The 19,843-nt window shown below is 41.4% G+C and overlaps 1 protein-coding gene and 1 long non-coding RNA gene across 15 annotated transcripts in view; one reads left to right on the forward strand and one right to left on the reverse strand.

Annotated features, from left to right (window-relative positions):
- Positions 1-19,843, reverse strand: part of CELF4 (CUGBP Elav-like family member 4) — a 700,852-nt gene that overhangs the window by 484,393 nt on the left and 196,616 nt on the right. The window lies entirely within an intron of this gene.
- On the forward strand, positions 1,900-8,508 carry LOC127478629 (uncharacterized). Its single transcript, XR_007907285.1, has 3 exons — positions 1,900-2,390; positions 5,378-5,451; positions 8,435-8,508. It is a non-coding gene; the product is annotated as an uncharacterized LOC127478629 (long non-coding RNA).

Genomic DNA, 19,843 nt, shown 5'->3' on the forward strand with positions numbered 1-19,843 from the left:
GGGATGCCATTTGAGCTCCAGGCCTGTCAGATCTTACCAAAATGCGTGAGCCTACCAACATGTATAAACCTAGTGAGTTACATGCTGAAGGGCTGGATACAGGAAGATTTCAAAGCTCCCTTCTCTGTGAGTTCATAAATTATGATAAACCTGTTCACCCAGCATCTCTTGAAAAACTCTTCTCTATGTAATGTCCTTGTACCACTCTTGCTGGGTCATCGGCTAGCAAGGCGGCCAACACACTCTGCCCCAGTAGCGTTACACAAAACTGATCCTAAGCAGTGATCAAAGGAAAGCAGAAGGGCAAAGCACCAGCAGAACAAAGAAGATAAGGACCACAGAAATCCATCAAATTTTAAAATGCATTGGATGCACTAACGTCTCAGAGGAGACTTAGATAAGGACGAAAGTAGCTCTTCTTACATATTCCTTCAAGGCTGAACTTTGACGCACAGACTTACTTGCTCTCCAACAGGTTTGTTCACCCCTTTGTTCGTTCAAGAGCCTTTTCCTTGTAATGGAGAGATTTAATTTTGCTGACCTCTGTTGATGATTAAAAAATAAGAACTAAAATCGAAGTGCTGCTGTGTGTGTTTCTCTACCAATCATACAAATCTCATTTGCCTCCTATCGTTCTAATTTTATCCAAGACAGACCTGTGTGTGCCTCTAAAACAATCTTGTCACTGCTATGTTCAGGCCTTGTTTCTATATTCCATATTTCCTGACATCAGGCAAAACCTCCCTTTTTTTCTTGTCTATTCCCATTAGTTTCTATTATAGCTGTTTTCTTTCCTTTCCTTATACCTTTTAATTTCCCTTTCTCTCTAATTCACTGTCTCTGTACTGGTATTGTTTAACTCTCAGGAAGTATTTTGGGACATGCTTGATTAAAAAAGATAGAGGAGATTAAATTCAAGCAGTTTTATATTTTTACCTTCATTCTTCCACTTTCCCCTGCCAGTATAATATCTGTAATAACTGAAGTATTTATATATTTAGTGTTTTCACAACATTTTTTTCAGTCAAAATATTCTAAATTCATTGGTTTAAAACTAAGAGGTAGTAACATATGTGATGGATCTAAAAAGGATTCTAGATTTCTTCTTTTAAAACATACTGTATTGTTTTAATTGTTTTATTTATATAACAGTCCTCATGTTTTCTGGAAATTTAAAATAAATTCATGTTACAGTTATAACTTCTCTTTGATGTTATGTGGAATGCCTAAAGTATTTTGGGCTTTTATTTCTTTCTTTTCAAGAAGAGTTTGAGGCACTAATGGCATTGACTTATTTACAGAGATGGAATTTTCAGGGGGAAACAATTAGATATGAGGCTTTGGTCATTACAAATTTAACCCTCAGATAATCTTCATTCTCCTTAACTGAAAACTTGAATCAAATGGATTTTACTTGCTTTTTATTCTGTGTATGGAATGGTAGGTTTTTTTCCCCTCCTTAAAAAGCTGTGCAGCATGTCAGGGTGTTAGAATTAGATGGTATTTAAGGTCCCTTCCAACCTAAATCATTCTATGATTCCATGATTCTACAGTAACCCCGAGGGGGAAAAAGAAAAAAGAAAATCAGCCTTCCACCTGGAGTTTTGACTCATATTCTCTTTCCTTCAAGTCTGACTTATTTGTAAAAACTTCTAATAAACATGAATCTGACAGTCAGCCTAATATGCTGGAATCAAAAGCTATTATTGACTTTGCCATATTGATCAATGGTGGCCCAAGCCCTGTAATAGATTACGGTGTTTCTCTCTAAACTCAGCTGCTCAGCTGTTCTCTCTCTGCATTAAATGAATGCTCCTCTGTCAGGAAGTGTTAAAATGACCTGGTTCAGAGCCTCTTGCTCCAGGCCTTGCCCTTCCATGGATTGGGTACATGATGCACTTCCAGAGCCACGTAAACACTGAAGCAGCAGGTTGCTGCTACTTTTTGGAGGTGTGTTTCATGTGGTACTTTACTACTGGATAAAACCCCTGTTTTGTCCACTCTTAGCAACGCACCCATCCCATTTCTCATGGCATATGTCATCAGCATCCATGCACTGTTGCTTCTCTGCTCCACTGTGGGCTGTATCCTCATCGTTTAGACCGGGTATTGAGCCACAGGGAGGCTTATTGGCCTCTCACACAGAAAGCTCATGCCTAAGAGGGAGTTTGAAGCCACTTCTTTCATGTCAGCAGCAGGTGTACGAAATGTTGACTAGCTCCTCTCTCCTTATGTTCCTTAAACCAACCTTCTACTCCCAGTTCTAAATTCCAAGAGTGTCGCTAGGTGAAGATAATCCTCCTCTGCTTGAGGAGTATGGTACGATGGCTTTTCCATGACATCAGTCTGAGCTCATAGGAACATGGAAAAGGAATATCTTAAGCCTAAAGGTGAGTTACACTTCATCAGACTGCGCAGTCATGGTCTTCTCCGTGCCATCTGGAGGTGATAACTGCAATAAGTCCGGAACAACACCAACCTCCTCCAATAAGTAACAGCTGCAACTATCTGGAAGGCAGTCCCTATGTTTTGTGCTGTTGTGGGATGGCATTTAGCCCTATGATCAGTCCAGCTAAGGTCCTAGTGGAAGGAATGTTTCATGAGGTGCACAGGGATTCAGAAAACACAGGCAATTTTGCTATTTCTACAGCTGCCCCTTCTCTTGAAGCCAAGAAAAAAAGAAAAAAAAGGCAACCACTGCTCATGTCTTGTGAAAATACGCAATTCAGAAATGCTTAAATGCAGAAATGTCTAAGGAAAATTTCTTCTTCTTCTCTGAACAAAAAGATGTAATCGGTACTGAACAGCCAGTTGCAAAAGTGTTTCAATATTATCTTTTCACAGGAAAAAATTATATATAATGTTCAAGAAAAGTGAAATGAACACATAAATGCTGTTTTCAGTGACACCTTATATTTTTCCCAGATTGCTCTCCTAAGTTAGACTATTTCTACTGGATTTAATCAGAATAGAAGCAAAAAATTAAAGGAGGGCAGAGATGTTGAGTGATCCACTCAAGATAGGTCTTGATTTTTCAGTGAGACCCAAGCAGGTCAGGGGCAAGGTGTGTACAGGATCTACCCAGAGGAAAGCTAACACTGGTCTTCCCTGAGAGCAAGCCCAGAGCCAACATTTCCAGATCTATAAATAAACAGCCTTTCGTTCAAACTGGGAGAAAACAAAACTATGCTGTGAAGCAAACAACGGACACTGGTATTGAAATTAAAAGGATGTGGAGAACATGAGAGTTTTAGAGCAGGTGGCATCAAACCCTTCCTGAGCAAGTCAAGGGCTCGGCGTCCCCAAAGCAACTCGGCAGAGAGCTCCCCAAAGCAATCTCTTACACAGTCTTCTGTAGTATGTAAATTTATTGAAATACAGTCCCCTTTGTCTACTGAGAGATGAGTGCGCTGTGATCCGTCCTCTCAACCCACACTGACACAGGCAGCTGACATAGTGGTTTTGAAGATTTCCCTTTTGTTTTTGCTGCCAGCTCGTGGGAGGGGGAGAGAAAGAGGAAGGGGAAAGAGGAGGGCGTAACGCGCCTGCAAGTGTGTGTAGGCAGGCCAAGAGAATCTGTGCCACTGAACACCCAGATGGCAGGAAAAATTCACCTTTTACTAACTGGATCAGTGGCAGATTTTTATAGCGTGTGGGTGGGAGAGAGGGCAGGGGCTGTGAGGAGGATGCAGAAAAAGCAGAGCATGTAAATGCACATATGTTTGCACCAGAAAGAGGGAAAGAAGGGCACACGGTGGATGAACAGGCTTCTATCTGCATGTGAAGAGTGACAGAGATGCACAGGGGAGAGAAGCTGAGTTATGGCTGTGTGCTTCAGGAGCAGAAGTCCAAACACCCCACAAACCTCTCCTCTGCCCTTCTGTGCAGAGGCACACAGAAGGTCTCCAGCTCCTGTTACCCTTGCAAGGTATGTTACAGGACAATTTCCTTCTCCCCAGATCCCTTAAAATGAGCTTTGAAAATAGTAAAGGCTGTCTGTCTTGAGCTGTACTTTGTCTACACCCCTTGAGGAGACACAGCCCATGCGCAATCCAAGGCTCACATTCTATGACTTCGTGCTCCTGACCCCGAGGCTGTGCCCCTGCCTGCACCTCTTTGCAATCTGAATTCCTACTTTTAGAAAGAAATAAGCCAGTGGAAATCTTTCAGACCTACTTTTCTGGGCTCCCATATATCTACGTTAATAAACTAAACAAGGCCATGGACTGTTCTTTGACCTTGCAAGCACGAAATCCTTGCACATGTGTAGTTCAACTTTTTACCTTCTCCCCAGAAATGAATGGACTGAGTCCCACTTGCCTGAAACAATCTGTGTCATCCCTTAGACTGTACCTGGGGATCATGGCAGAGTGATAATAAGCATGGACACAAAACATAGCAAGGGGCATGCTAACAGCAAAATAGTATGGACAAACCCTTGCCACAGAATCACAGGATAGTTAAGGTTGGAAGGGAACTCTGAATGTCATCTTGTCCAACTCCTCTGCTCAAGCAGAGTCACCTTCTTGTCAGTGCTCGAGCCTGTACCCCTAATTCACCAGAGTACAGGGATCCTTAGGAAAGTCCTGACTCTTTCATCTTCAGGGATTGAATCACACAGTTTCCACTCATAGTTTTCATTTATCTGAGCTACCTGACATGCTGGACGGCTTGTGGTTCTTGGCACTCAAATACAACTCAGAGGGACAAGAACTTTGGCTGGAGCAGGTGAAGTCTGCTTTGACTGGGAACATATGGGATACACATAAACAGTTCCCCAAAGATGCAATTTAATACTTCTAAATATCCCACATTAATTGTGTGCCTGAACCAGTACTGATGCTCATCCTAAAGGTATCTGGAGATCCACAAAATTCTCTCCGTGATAGTAGGTGTAATGAAATGCATGGAAGATAGCTTAAGGTCATGACCATGTCACTTTGTGGGTATTTCTTAAAGATTTGTAATTGAGATCTGTTAAAAGACTGACTCCAGTGAGATCTGACTAGACTTGGGAAGATGTAAGGCTTTTGGTGGCTGAAAAGGAAAGGGAGAGAGGGATCATTTTAAGCTCAGTTGGAGTAAGGATGCAAAACTGCACAAAGAAAATCTGATAAAGAATGATCTTAGTCATCTTCAACAGAGACTGTGCTGTGATCTTACATCTCTGATATCCTCAAGCTATGGGTCCTAGGTGTTGTGTTTCAAGATAGAATGGACCATTTTGATAATTATTTTGACTCTCTGGTAACAGAGTTTAAGTCAGTAAGTCCCAGACTGAAAAAGTGTCCTCTGTATCCCTCAATCAGCAGAACAAGCAGAACTCTGTGCACGTAGAAGTATTTTGCCCGCCATCTGTTTTCTGATAACTATGCAGGAAAAGACTGGGGTCTTCATTCTTGATTCAGCCTGAGCCACCAAAGAGATTCCCTGCATTGTGTTAACAGACAGGTATGTAAAAACAACTGGCACGTGCCATGGGGGAAATCTCTAACAATGCCTCAACAGTGAGTATCAAGGCAAACCTTTTCCAGTGCCTTCAAGAGAAATCTAAAAGCAAATGAAAATGGGGAAAAATAATCCTCTCACGTCTCCCTCCCTGAAGGCAGCAGATGCTTTAAAATTCACCAGACAAGGTCTGCCTTGTAGCAGACAGTAGGGCGGAGAGGGTGGCTGCTCCTCCGCTCCCCAGGCCTGCTCCCAGGGATCTGCATGTGCAATTTTGGCATTTCCATAGATCTGTTTGATTGTTATGCAGATACTTGGTACAGGGAACTAGATTTGTTCCCTGGCTTTCCCTCTGTGGGGGAAGGAGCCTTGTGTGTGGCAAACAGCATGTCACACTGGCCATCCTTAATCCACCAACTGGCCAGTGACCAGGAACTGCTGCAAGCAGCACTTCCAGCTGACTCCAGCAGTTTAATGGCCCACTCTGTGTTACACAGAAATGCATTTCTCTGTCTGGTGATTACAAATGTGGGGCTTGACCCTCCACTCTCCCTCTAGCATTCTTTCCCTGACCTGGGGTGAGGTTATTCCCCACAAGAGGAGAAACCCTGCTGTAGAATTTACTGTGTTAGAAGAAAGGGGCCCCAGATGACCAGCATCAGTAATCGATGGTGAGAACCTCAATCCTTGTCCCAGTTCTGCTTCTGCTCATGTGAAATGAGAGCTGGGTATTTCCATCTCAGCTTATAATGAGCTGCACCTTAACAAGGGCCTGCTTATGAGTCCTCTGAAGTCATCTCCCTGTCTTCAGGAGCTTCAGACCCATAAGGAGTCATCTTCTTCACAGACAATAGAATGATTATTAGATGTATAAATCAGTGCAATGACACTGACTTTTATGAAACCAGGCCAAAGTACATTAATGGAGAATTATTTCAGGAGCTTCTCTAACGAAGGAAGACAGTATTCCCTGCAAGAACACAACAGGGTTGCAGCTTCTGGACAAGTTCTGTTGAGCCATTGCTGTATCTCCCAATACCTTCCATGAAGTATTTTGCACAGTTTTGATCTCAAAAGGGACTACTTAAAATATATGTGAACTTTTATTTGCAGAGTGTTTATTTTCCTGTTTTTTTGGAAAAGGAAAATATAAAAATATAAAAAAAAATTACACTACTGTAACAAAATAGGTTAAAGATTCCTTGGGCCAAATGGACTTGTATATTGGTGGCAATATGCAAAGTCCACACCTTTAAGTACTTATTGTAATGAACAAAAAATAATATATCTCTCAATTATACATATATATAAAATCAACTGCCCAGTCTGACTTCTTTCATAGCACTTAATCAAGGTGCTGCAAGTGTCATTTATTGTGTGAGTATCTCTTTCCTTTCTCAGCACTTAAGGTGTTGTCACAGGCATGCTAAATGGTCAGTCAAGGAAGCTCATTCTGAGCAGGTCTCCTCCTTCACAATGTTTTCCCTGAACACTTGTGATTTTACCAACTCATACTCTTAGATGACAAGGCATCATATAATGTAAAATTCTGTTGATATAGAGCAGATTTAATGAAAAATATATTTTACACTTTCCACTTCATCCTGAACTGGGAAGCAAAAGTCACTTTTTTCCCTAAATATAAGCATTTGGCCCCTCTGAGATACTCTGACATCCAAACATTTGATATTTGAATTTGAGATAGTCTTCCCATTACAGATAAATCATTTTCAATGGATTGTCATTGGAACCAAGTATTTAAGATGATTATTTTAAGGACAGACAGGTTATTCATTCCCTCCACTGACCCCAGAAGGGGTGGAGATAATCAGCTCAGATGTAAATATCTGTCTTTTAGACATTTAAACAAACCCTGTTCCTGAAACTCAGCTTGAGTGGGGAAGTGGAAAAGGCTTTGTTTGTGCTGCAGAATTCTGTGGGCAGCACTACAAGTAGAAGATCCCTGCTGTGATGCAGGTGAAGCTACTCCTGTCAGTTTAGGAGCTCACTGAGCTCATGTAGGGAGTCTTTGGCCATCCCCGTACCCTGAACAGATTTACTGTTGCATCTGCGTTTGTGCCAAGAAAACTTATCCTAGTTTCTGAGTTGTGTAAAGCTCATACCATGGATAAGATTGAACTGGCATTATCAGAACTAAAAACAAGAATGTATCACCAGAATATTTTAATATCTCTCTGAATACACTGACTTTAAATGCAGATTTAAGCCAGATTCACCAGAATCTGAGCTGCTGCACAACACAGGATGAGTTCGACAGAAAACTGCATCCAGTTTCATGTAAAACTAGCCAGAAGGAAAAAAAAAAACAAACCACAAAACCATCAAACCAAGATAACAACAACAAAAAGAAAGAGCTGACTTCAAAATTTGGAAGGGAAAGTATCAAACAAAGCAAAACAGCTGTGCTGCAAATATCACTAGTGTTTTTTGTTTTCATGAAGAAAGTTCCTTTCAGCAAAACAAAATTTAAAAAAAAAGTATGTTTGCCTGTATCATTATTCAAGATAAATTCCCAGATTCTCTGAGTACATGGATAACACTCTTCATTTGGGTTTTAAACCACAGGAGTGTCCTGCTGTGGACAATGGCAGTAAGTAGGAGATTGTGTAGTGCAGGAATAACCTGAGTTCTGCCTTACAGTTTTACTATCCAGCTGATTTCCCCAGGCGCTGATGCAAACATCTGGGCATTCATGTGCATGTTGACATTTATTTCTTTATTTTTTAATGCCACGGGGAATTGAGGATTAGGTTTGTTATTTCCACTAACCAGGCATTAAAATACCTTGAGCTGATCACGCCCTTTCTGAATTTTGACTGAAAATCACTAGGCAGAGGGAGGATGACACAGCCCTAGGAAATAGTAAGAGAGATTAATGCAAGCCACAGCGGCAGCACAAACAGCACCCAGATGTAAAGCACCGAGTAAACAACTTTTCTTTTCCCTTCCTTTCACATCGTGGTAGATGAGCCACCAGAGGGAGTCCAAGAGATCTCCAAGAACTGCAGGATAAACAGATCAGCTTTTGGCAAAATGAAGGTAATTAAACATTTTCTACTGGGGGCTGCAGAGTTCAAACCAGAGTGAGCTACTTTAGGTCACTGCAAGATCTTCATCGTGGCAAAATTTCTCAGAAAAGCTAAATCGGACTTAATTTACAGTTTAACTTTTCCAAGAAAACAAAGGGAATAAAGAAGCAAGTTGATATTTTTAGTATTATTGTTGATGATAAAAATGTATTCCTAATTAAATAATATTATGTGTTTCTAGATCAGTGGAATGAAAAAGAAGGTCAGGTGATGGGAATACAAAGGGCAAATGGTGCCTTGTCTGTGCCACTGTGCATTTGCTCATGTGTATGGAAATACACACAGATATTTAAATACAAGAACGTATACTGTTCATTCTTACTGTTTGGTAGCAGGGGATGAGATATGAGGTTTCACACTTCCTTTCAACTTCTAGTCTGACTGCAACGATGGAGGAGGAAACCAACTCTCATAGGGGACTAGAAAGGGGTGAAGGATGTCACAGGCTGCTGTTTATAGCTGTGATGGATAAATAAGGGGCTTAGGGACATGGTTTTGTGGTGGACTTGGAAGTGCTGTGTTAATGGTTGAGTTTGATCTTAAAAAGGTCTTTTCCAACCTAAATGATTCTACAGTTCTATGTCAGGTTAGAGAGACACTACCACCGTGGAATTAATTCATTGCCCTCCTTGTAAGGTAGGGCAAGGAATAACACTGGTAGGCCAGAATTATTCACATGCCAAAAAAACAGGGTTGTGCTCTGTTATAGATCTTTTGTGGAAAAAGTAACCACACAAATGTCAGGAAGAACATCTTACTCAGGTCCTACTCCTCTCCTCTGGTCTCAGTTGGGACTATCACCTTAATGTCCAAAAGCTGAGCATTTTTCTTCAACATGGAGCTACAGAAGTCTTGCTTTTACCTTCCTTCTAGAGATTGTTGGCTGGAGAGCCAAAAAGTTCCTCTTTATCCAACCTGTCTTTTGTCCTACAGTAGTGAAATCCTACCAGACTGGTCTGAAAACAGATGGGTTTCTGCAGAATATTGACATTTTCAGCAGGAAATACATGTATATGTGGAGGAGGAAGGGATTCATACATTCCTGGGTAATATGGGGCAGACTGTATTTGCAATATCATGCTGGTAGTTGTAGCTGAGCTGTTCTGTACAAGAAAATATAGTCAAAATAGATGACGCAAGGGAAAGGTGAAAGAGGAGCTAAGAGATGTGACTATGGCTATAGAGTGGATTAGTGGCAGAGAACACCCTCATCCACTACACTAAAAAGGCTGTTCCTTCACCATATTTGAATTTTCCACTTCTCCCATGGCTGCACTGGATTGAATATGATATTTCTACAGGCCTCTATAGAAGAGTAAAGAGCTGAGATATTAAAAATAAATGGTGAGATGCTCAGGACAGTGATTTGGGGAACACTTTGTCAAGGAAATCAGGCTAAAGGTGGAGATGAATGGCTCAAGCGACACCTTCTGGGCCAAAATCCATCCAAAGTCCGTGAGGTGAGACTTGAAAAAGAAGCCTGACCTCTTCCTCCTGCACAAGAAGTGTGAGATAACATTCCCTGTCAAGCTGTCTGTTCTCTGGATCAGCAGATTAGTTGGAATGATTAGAAGAAAAGAAAGGATATTTTCCACTCATTTATTTACAAATTGTACCTAATGAATTATTGATCAGGCGAGTAGACCTCTGCACAGCCCTCTAGGAATCTGTCCTTTCCAAGTCACACTCGTGGCCCCCTGGCCTGGTAGGTCCAGTGGAGATGTTTCAGCCCTCACACTAATGGGGTGTTTGGCTGCAGAGGCCACTGTTGTTTTTCTATTGCTTTCTCAGTGCAAAATGAATCTCATTAATTTAACTGAAAAGCAACAGAAAGGGGGACAAAAAAAGCCAAAGCTATGCATCTGTATGAGATAAAATGTTATAACCACCACTCCAAATCAGAAAAATAATTTCCCTGTTGTTGAGGCAGGTGAAGGATAAACACAAGATTCTAAGTCAAGAGATTTGAACTCCTTTCTTGTCTCTGCCACTGAAACACTGAGCAGGTCACTGGCTGTATTAGCCAATGTAACTACCTGTCAGCAATAAGAGTGCACAACCTGTGTAGGTCTCATCCATGGCTCTCTTCACAGACACTGGGGATGGAACCAAGAGCCACACCAGTCTGGAGTGTAATTTGTCCAACTAAACACTGGTATCTGCTCAAGGCCAGTGTGAGTCATGCCCTAAAACTCACCATCTGTCCTTCTCACTTCTCCATTATCTATGAAGGGAAATGAGAATCAGAAGCCTAGACTGTATGGACCTAATCTACCTTGATCAAATGAACACCACCACTGATTAATCTGTGTCCCAGTATTTCTTGTTCTTGTCTGTTTTGTCTCTGTGTGTATGAGTGTAAACCCTAGGCCTTATTGTCACATACATGCAGGTTAACACTTTTATCTGCACCCTTTTGTTTCAATACTTCTTTGAGAAAGAGATGAACTAAAAATACAGGCATCAGAATATGGACCCTGGATAATAATGTGGTCTTGGATTCCACTGTACACAATACAGTGAGGCCCCAGTTTTCATGGTTGCCCCTTATCCTGCACTCTCAGACAGTAACAGCTTGAGCTGTTCCACGCAAGACCTTTCACCAGCACAAGGCAACATCAAGGCACTGAATTTAATGGCAATACTTTAAATTATATGGTTGAATATCTGTTTCTAATCTAAACAGCAAACATTTATGCTTCATGTAACCTCAGCTTTATTTTTTTCAAGGGAAAATAATAACTTTTTATTTATTATTATTGGGTTTTTGCATAGCTGGCAAGAAGGTTAGAGTCAGTCTCTTTCTCTCTCCTCCTCTCTGAATACCAGCTGTTCTTCATGAGGGGATATATGAGCAGTTTTATACAGTTTTAATATCCACCAGAAATTACATCTCACTGCCTTTAGGGACTGAACCTTTAAAATTCAATTTCAAATAAATATAATTATAAAATAAGGCAGGGAAAAAAAGGGCAAGAGAGGGAAAGAGAGTATCAAAATTCAGTTCCTTGCTATAAGAGCTTCAGGGCACAGCCAGTGGGGCTGTGTTCTTTAGCAACAGTAAGAAAAATGGCCTGGGGCTCTGAGATTAGCATGTTGATGTTTTGGTCACCTCTCTCTCTCTATGAAGCCAGAGATGGCAAAATCCCATGCTGAAAGAAGGAAGGGGAGCAGGAGATTTACAGAGGAAGTTTTCATATCTTCCCCAAATCTGACATGATTGGAGAAATATTGAAAGAGGAGAGAAAGAAAACAAAACATGAAACAGCTGAAAGAAAGAAAGGAGAACTGTTGAAGTATCATCTCAGGTTCTTTCCCCAGAAAAGAGACCTACCTCCAAACAAAGTAGGGTCTCAGAGAACACAGCTGTAATTCTGGCAGGAAAAAAAGCAACCAAACCACAAGCACTAAAAAATCAACCATTCCAAGACCAACATTGTGGCTGGTTAATTTCCCTCAAAATATGACAGGGAGTAGATCATCTTGTTTTTAAAATGTAAGACTAGTGTAACTGTGTGGACATGCCAGTCCTCAGAGAAGCATTGAATTTTACTTGAATGTGCAGTGTTTCTAACAAGGCATCATTTTTTGCTGCAGCAGACTTCACATTAACATTAAATTAAGAAAGTCCTTTCTTACAGGTCTGGACAGACCTGACCTGATAGGTGTATCTTCTGCTTAGTGAAACTAAGGAAAACAAAACATATTTAGCATTTAGCAGCAGTGGTCTGCTATTTATTGCTAGTAATACATAACACAATGCTGTAACAACTGTTGGGACCCCAGTCAATGCTCATCCTGAGTATAACAGGCTGTGTTAGCAGGAGAATCAGATGCTCAGAAAGTGCAGGTAGGTGAGGGAGAGGTTGTAGAGTAGGACTTTGTTCCCTTGTCCCTAAGATTGTTGTGAATCCAGGGAGCACAAACATACTGGAAAAATCATTTGAAATCTGAGGATGGCCTGGTTGCAATTATGGCTCACCAGTTTGGTTGGAAATATCACTGGTTCTATTGGATTGATGAACAAATTCATGTTCATTGGCAAAAATAAATATAAAGGAGTGGCTTAGAAAGAAGAGGAGGTACTTGCACCCTCCACACTGGCAACAAATGCTCAGGGCACTCAGCAATTTGCAAGACAACTTTTGCATGTAGGTGCCCAATTCCATACCTGGCACCCCTCCCCTGTGTGCTCCCTCTACCTCACTTCCTGGGAGGGATCTGCTCCGCCCCAAAGAGAACATTAAAACTTCAGAAAAGATGCATATAGTGTAAGTCATGTGGTCACAGGCTGTTTGGACCATGTGGGCTGGGCTCCAGGAGCTTATTTCTGATTTTCTGAACTAAATCTAAGAATGTATGTCCTCTGGAAATCAAGGCAAAGAAGACATTATGGGAAGAAATTTCACTGACAATTCTCAAAGTTTATACCAACCAAATGACAAAGTTGTGAAAGACTGAGCATTCCTGAGGATTTCTGAGAACTCAAAAAGTACCTAAAAAGAGGGAAACAGGTTTAATAGTCACAAGTGGAATTAGTAAACCAGAAAATAAACTGAAAAGGCCAAACACTTCTTTGGGTCACAAATCTCACGAAGTTGCTCAGAGGCCCAGGTCTTGCCTGGAGCAGATTTTGTTACAAGTTCTGTTCTGGGACCCAGTGATCCCAGGAAACCTTTTTCCTTTTCTCTAGCAGTTTTGTCAGTCGCTGCTGGGACTTCAGTGGAAATCCTTGGAAGTAGATTTCCTCTACAGCCTTTCCACATCACGCTCCGATGACCAACTTTGCTCAGTACAATCTGCCCAACCACAGCAGGACACAGTCACAAATCAGTCAGCACTTAGGGAGCCCCTTCACTTTTATCTCACCTTGCTCTCCGTCTGCTCCCTTCCCAGGCCTTGTCCTTTCTTACACAACTTGTGTATCATCAGATAAGCAAGTAAATATCATTTCGGAGAGCTGCCCCCTCTCGCCATGCATCTGAATGAGCACCAGGTTTGCAGTTATTTGTTTAGCCACTGAGCTGAACAAATTAGATTAACACAACACATGCAGCGAGGGGAGGAGGACACGAGGAGGGGGGGCCCTTCTGACAGAGGCAGGAAAGATGCTGGGGAAGTGCTGTTGTCATGGCAATTAACCCCGTCTTGGCAACGGTGTCCTTCGTTCCCCCAGAAAATCTGCTAGGTGATTCCCCTTTCTTCTCATTTCTGTGTGCTGCAGAACTGGGGCAGAGCTGCACAGGATCAAAGCTGTGCTTCAGAGCTCGGGAGGTTGTGACAGTTGCGGTTGTGTGAGGAGAGATGTGTGGGAGAAACTTCCCTCTGCTAAATTCGGTGACACACTGTTAACAAGACAATACAACAGCAGGGTTGGTTGCTGTTTTCTCTCCCTTTCTCTATTTTTTTACAGCCCAATGAGACCTTTCATTGTATTTCAAATGTGTTTCTTTTAAAGCTGTTGTGAAGATTCCCTCCTACTGCTTCCACTGCTCTTCCTCTTCTTTCACTGCAGCTGATAAGCATCTCACTCTATCGAGTCCTGTTTTATACACAGCATGGGGTTGTGGAAAAACAGCTTGCTCTTCCCCCTTTGAGATGGGCATCTCACAAGAAGTCCACTCTTACACAGCCAACTAGTCACCTGCATCTCTAATTTCAGGGAAACTTGGCATGTTCTTAACCCACGGAGCTGGAAAACAGGGCAAAAACTTTTCCAAGGCATACTCTCTTTTGGCGTAAATCAGTACAGCTCCTCTGAAGTCAAAAGGCTTACTGTCAAGAAGGACCAGATTAAAGTGTGGGTACATGAGAAAAGTTGTTATCTGTGTTTTATAGATGGCACAGAGTCAGAAAAGGGTGATTCACATGGAATCACTGTCCTGGGAGCAGCCAGAAATCTTCTGCAATGTAAACCAGCAAGTCAAACACAGAACCTCTCTAGTTTGAAGTAGTAGTGACCATCTTTAAAACATTACTCTGGATAGGCCAGAGACTAGTACATTTTCCAAGTGGAAATTACCAAAAAGACCACAGGGAAATCGGATTTGTCAAAAGATAACTTTGCCTGTGTTCTACAACTTTGACTTGGAGCCGGTATTTTTTTCAACTCTGCCCCTCTCATTGAAAGGTCTGGAAGCAGTGACCTCTCACTGTTGGAGACACAGCACTGAATTGTGATTTTCTATTTCTGAGATAAACTCCTCTGCAAAGGGGGGGAAAAGTGCACCCAGTGTATGAGAACATCTCAGTGATTCCTCGTCCACCACAGAAAAAAAAAACAGGCAAGTGCTTAGGTAATTGGAAATGGGATGAATCTAATTGTAAGAAAAGCTTTACTAGATTAATCAATTTAATGTCACCTCTGATAATTCTTGAAGCAATTCCATGTAGATAATCAGGATGTATTGATAATCCAAACTAATCAAGAGGTGTGGAGTGATGGAAAAGCCTTTTTCTTCAGTGTACTATGGTTACAAAAAGACACATGTTAGACTAAAACAAGAATTTTCTTTTCCTTTTTTTTTTCTTTTTTCCTTTTAATGAAATCTGTCTCTAGAAAATTTTAGTCTGACAGAAAAGAATTCAAATAATTTTGTTTATCTAAGCAAACTGGAACAGGCCTGTTCTTTTTCAGGATATTCGCAGATTCTCTAGTATTTTCAAGTGGTCTTCAAACTGAAACAGGGAACTGCAGCCACCAGGAATTAACCAGGTTACTGGCACCAATAACGTTCACAGTAAGAATTCTCTGTTTCTCAGTGGAAACTTCCAGGAAGGGCTGGTGGGGGTGGAGGCAGAAGGCTGAACTTAGTTAGATAAAACTTGTGAGGTTTATCGGTTGGAAAGCATTGAATCTGCCTCTTTGAATGGCCAAACGAAGCTCTAGAGTCAGTGGAAAGACCAATCTTGGAGGAATCTACCAGCTTTTGGACACTGTGACTGAGCAAGTTATGGTTCATACCAGATTTAGAAGGGATAACGCATGTATGAGCAGCGGCAGAAAAAGCAGGGTGAAGGTAACCATTTCTCAGTGCTCTCCCTGCTGCAGGTGTAAAGGAGAGTGTTAGATGGAATGCCAGAGAATACAAAGCCAAGAGTTAACTAGTTTGTTTGCTGCTTGCAGACTGAATGGTCCTTAGAGGCACTGCTATCTAAAGGGGCTTCCAGCTCCTAAATACCACTGCAGAGGGAGGTTCCTGAACCACTATGTTTACATATAGAAAATTATACTTCCTCCTGCCCAGAAAGGTGCTTCATGGCTTCTGCTGTGGCCAGAGAAGAGAGCTGACAATGAGAGGAGAGATGCTTATTATAGGGCTGACATCTCCCTGCTTTTAACATTTAACAGCTGAGATCACTTTGCAGATTCCTCAGGGCAGTGGGAAACAGAGCTGATGTGGACCTTTTGGTGATGGATTTTTTTATTTAAAAATGATTCTGATTTTTTAACTTGCTTTTCTACTGTCCCATCTCAACATTCGAAGAAACTAATTTCCTAAAATGTGAAAAAAACCCCATGCTAAATATACTGGATTTCCCAAGGTGTAATTCCTCTTAGCCAAATTCAGCAGAAATCCCTACACTTTTCCATAACCCTGTAGGCTGCCATAATCTGCTATAGTATAGCAGGAGAGAGAATGTAACTGATGTTTAAGGCAGGTATCTGGAGAGCCAGACTCCTAGGTTTTGTCTCTGCTTCCATCAACAAGATGGCAGCATCACTTTCATTAAATCTCTCAGGACAGAACTTTCAAAACCAGAGTATTTAAGCTCAGACACCTCCATAGGTCTTCTGAGGTCTGCAATCATCAAACCTAAGGCCTTTGGGTGGCCTTCGAGTGTCAAACCATGAATAAAAGCATTTATGCCACGCCTCTAATATGACGTCTAGGCAGCTCTGTCATTCCTAATTCTAAAGAGAGGTTAAAAGTATGAACCCCCAAAAGACTGCTTCTGGGAGCTGAGGGAGTTGCAAGGGGCTCTGGAGGAAGTGCCAAGAGGTCTGAGAAGTCAACCTCCCACCCCTCCTTTGCACTTTCTGGAAGTAAAATTCACTCCTGCAGAGAGAACGTCCAAAACAAAGATTTTACAGCCCTTAATTTGTGCTGGATACTCCTCAGCAAATGCTATTCCAGATGCCAAAGGCCAGCTGCAAACTCCAGAGCAAGAGCTAAAATCAATTTGCAGCCAAAGTAAAAATGCCTGGATATCTGTCCCTGGCTCCTTTGCTTCCCAGCAAAGCCATGAAATGAGCTACTGCCTTTGGTTACATGGTTAATTTCAGAAATGAAAAGACCACTAGCAATAAGGGCATCTCTGGCTACATATTGTGGAGCTCGAGAAAGAAGATGCCAGTAGCCTTTGCAATCCAAGCTGCCATATACCCTCTTGGAAGCAATTTCCTTCCAGTTTTTAGAGAAAATATAATAGGGCTACTTCTGTGGAAGAAATTCAATTTTAAAACATATATTCAGGTGACTGAAGAAGGGCTTAGATAAACTAGAGTGAATATTGCTGAGGGGCAAAGGAAAGGGACAGAGATTATAAAAACAATGTCAAAATCAGAGGCATCCAGAGAAGGATCTGCAAGATGAAAATATTTCCCATTATGACATAAATAAAACTGCACTTCTCTGTATCTCGAAGATGGGCATTTTATTTTCCTCTCTCCCTCTCAGATTTATAACAAAACAAAAAAAAAGGAAACTTTGCTTTCACAGTTGACTAGAACAGTCAAAATCCTCTGACTGTGCTAAATCCAACAAGAGCAAAGCCTGATCACCAGTGCAACATCTGCCATTTGACAGAGGCTTCTCAGAGACCTCAAACACCAGGAGCCTGGTCTCCTGCTAAGTGAACTGTTACTTTTCATGTTCACTGTTCCTGCCGTTCCTCTGTCGTTTTAGGTTGAAGAGGACTGGTCTTATACACTTTAAGGAAGAAGGTGAAAATTTGGGGGATATTTTGTTGTATGTATTGGTTTGTGGTTTTTTAGGTGTGGGTTTTTCTTTTTTTTTTTTTTTTTTTTTTTTAATATTGATAAACTAGAGATATGCCTGGCATCCAGGCATCTAACATTCCTCCAAGGTGAGTTCATCCTTGTGCTGAGCACCAGCAGAAGGCTGGTATGTTGAGGACATTCCCCATCAATTAGTTGATGAGCAGGACATGGCAGGACAGCGATGGGTTTCTGCACCAAGCATGTATGTACCCACACTGCTGATTAGGCAGGAGCAATAACACCCTCCATGTCTGAAAAGTGACTGCGGTCCAATACCATTATTTTCCTCTAACAATAAATAACCTTAAATAAATAATAAACAATAAATAAATTTAAAGGGTACTTTTCCCTACATGGTAGGCTAGATCTTGTCTTGGTATTGCCTTTTCAGGACTGTTCCTTGATGCCCCTGCAGGAAGTTAGACATCAGTTGGTACTTTGTACCCCAACAGGACATCTTTGGAGACTTGAAATTCTACCTGCCCTTCGTAGATACAAAACAAAACATGAGAACCTGCCTGAGTTGCTGTATGGAGTTACTCTGTCAAAATAAACCTTGCTCTTTAGTGTACTAAAATCCAAACACATCTGTACCAAAATATCCCCCTATTTTACAAACAGAATCCAAGAACAAATATAAAAGAGGAAGTGTGACATAGGGGGACCAGATCTCCCAAATCTCAGGTTAGTACCTTAAGTGCAAAACAATTTAACCCTCAAGGGTGTTTTGGCATTTTCATAGAGAAAACTTGATTTGGAATAGTAAATGCCTAAATTAAGTCAGCTATGATTCAAATACATGGCACAAGAGACAAAAGCTCACCCAGATATGTCCTTCATCAGTAGAAGGAATGCCAATTCATGTGAAGAAACACACACACAAAAAAATTATATATCTCACCATAGTCTCAGTCATTCATAGTAAATCTGGATATACAGAGCTGTAGACTGGATGGATCCTCTATTATGACTGCTTCTTGGACTGGCAGAGGAAATACCGTAATTCCTTAAAGGCTAGGCCAGTGAGAAGGCAGCCCTGGCACTCCACTATATTTAAAATGCTCATGTTAACTCAGATTCTGAAATTAATAACACTGCATATTTTTGGCTGAAGTTAAATTGATCCATAATGATTTGTGCCTCTCTCCTGCCTAGTAACTTTTCATTAGAAAAACAGATGTATTAATAATGCTTTGGTTTGTCTTTAGCTTCTCCTAACCAACCACACTAAAGGTCTTTGTGCTGGTGGATGGCAATGGCTAAGAAAATTATTTCTTTCTGTTGCATGTGGAAACCTTTTAGCTAAAAATGACTTGGTTACTATCACACCAGGCTTCCTTGCACTCATAGTTCCCTCTGTATAATTCATTAACTACTGTTTTTTCTTACAGGGAGTCTGTGACTGTGTAGCTCATATTGGGTTATCTCTCCTTTTCCCCACCGAAATAGCAAGCAGTTGCCCCCAGCCCTAAGCTGTCTATGTTGGCAGCATCATAGAAAAAAGAAACTTGTATGTGAATGGAAGAGCTTAAAATCTTGCATGCAGAAGATGTTGCTCCAATCCCTACGACCATCAGATGCCTGTTCAGAAATGGGATCAGAAAGTGCAATGGTTTGCCAAAAGACTAGAAACTCCAGGGTCCTAAAGGACTGGTAAAGCTGGGCTGTGGTTTGCTCTGACGTCTGAAGAGTTTCACACAGTTATGGATCACGCTCTGCACTGACCATCTTTAGCATGACCATCTTTAGGATGGTCAGTCCCATTCGTGCTGCACCAACACTTGACCAGGTGTCTCGCCCATTGTGCCTCAACTTTCCACTTCAAAATGAAGTTTTTCAAGTCTTCCCTGTTGAATTTGAAAGCTCTTTAGGGCAGTACTCACTTCCTTCTAGATGTTCGAATAGTGCCTACGGTACTGGGGTTCTGATTATTGGTGTGTTGTCTCCAAACCACCCCTATTACAATTGTGAGTCAAGATCTTGTCAAAAACATACACCTATAATCAAAACAAACCAAAATAAGTACTCCTTTTGGGGATGATTTTTACCATATTATGAAATGGTGAACAAAGAAAATAGAATCCCACCCTGACAGTTCTGAAGTGTTTTGAAGGAAAACACAAAGGGCGGGGAAAGGAGATGCACCCCTTGTCTCTTGCATTATTAGTTTCTGGAGATATTTCTCCTTTCCTTCTTTTCTTCTGGAAAAGTGGGAGTGGCAAGAGAGAGTGAGAGAGGTGGTGGTGGTGGGAACTTATTATAAAGTGAGAGTTTAACCCCA

Source organism: Manacus candei, unplaced genomic scaffold (assembly GCF_025592945.1).
Source record: "Manacus candei isolate 608988 ecotype Guabito, Panama unplaced genomic scaffold, ASM2559294v1 h1tg000061l, whole genome shotgun sequence".
Classification (NCBI taxonomy): Eukaryota; Metazoa; Chordata; class Aves; order Passeriformes; family Pipridae; genus Manacus; species Manacus candei.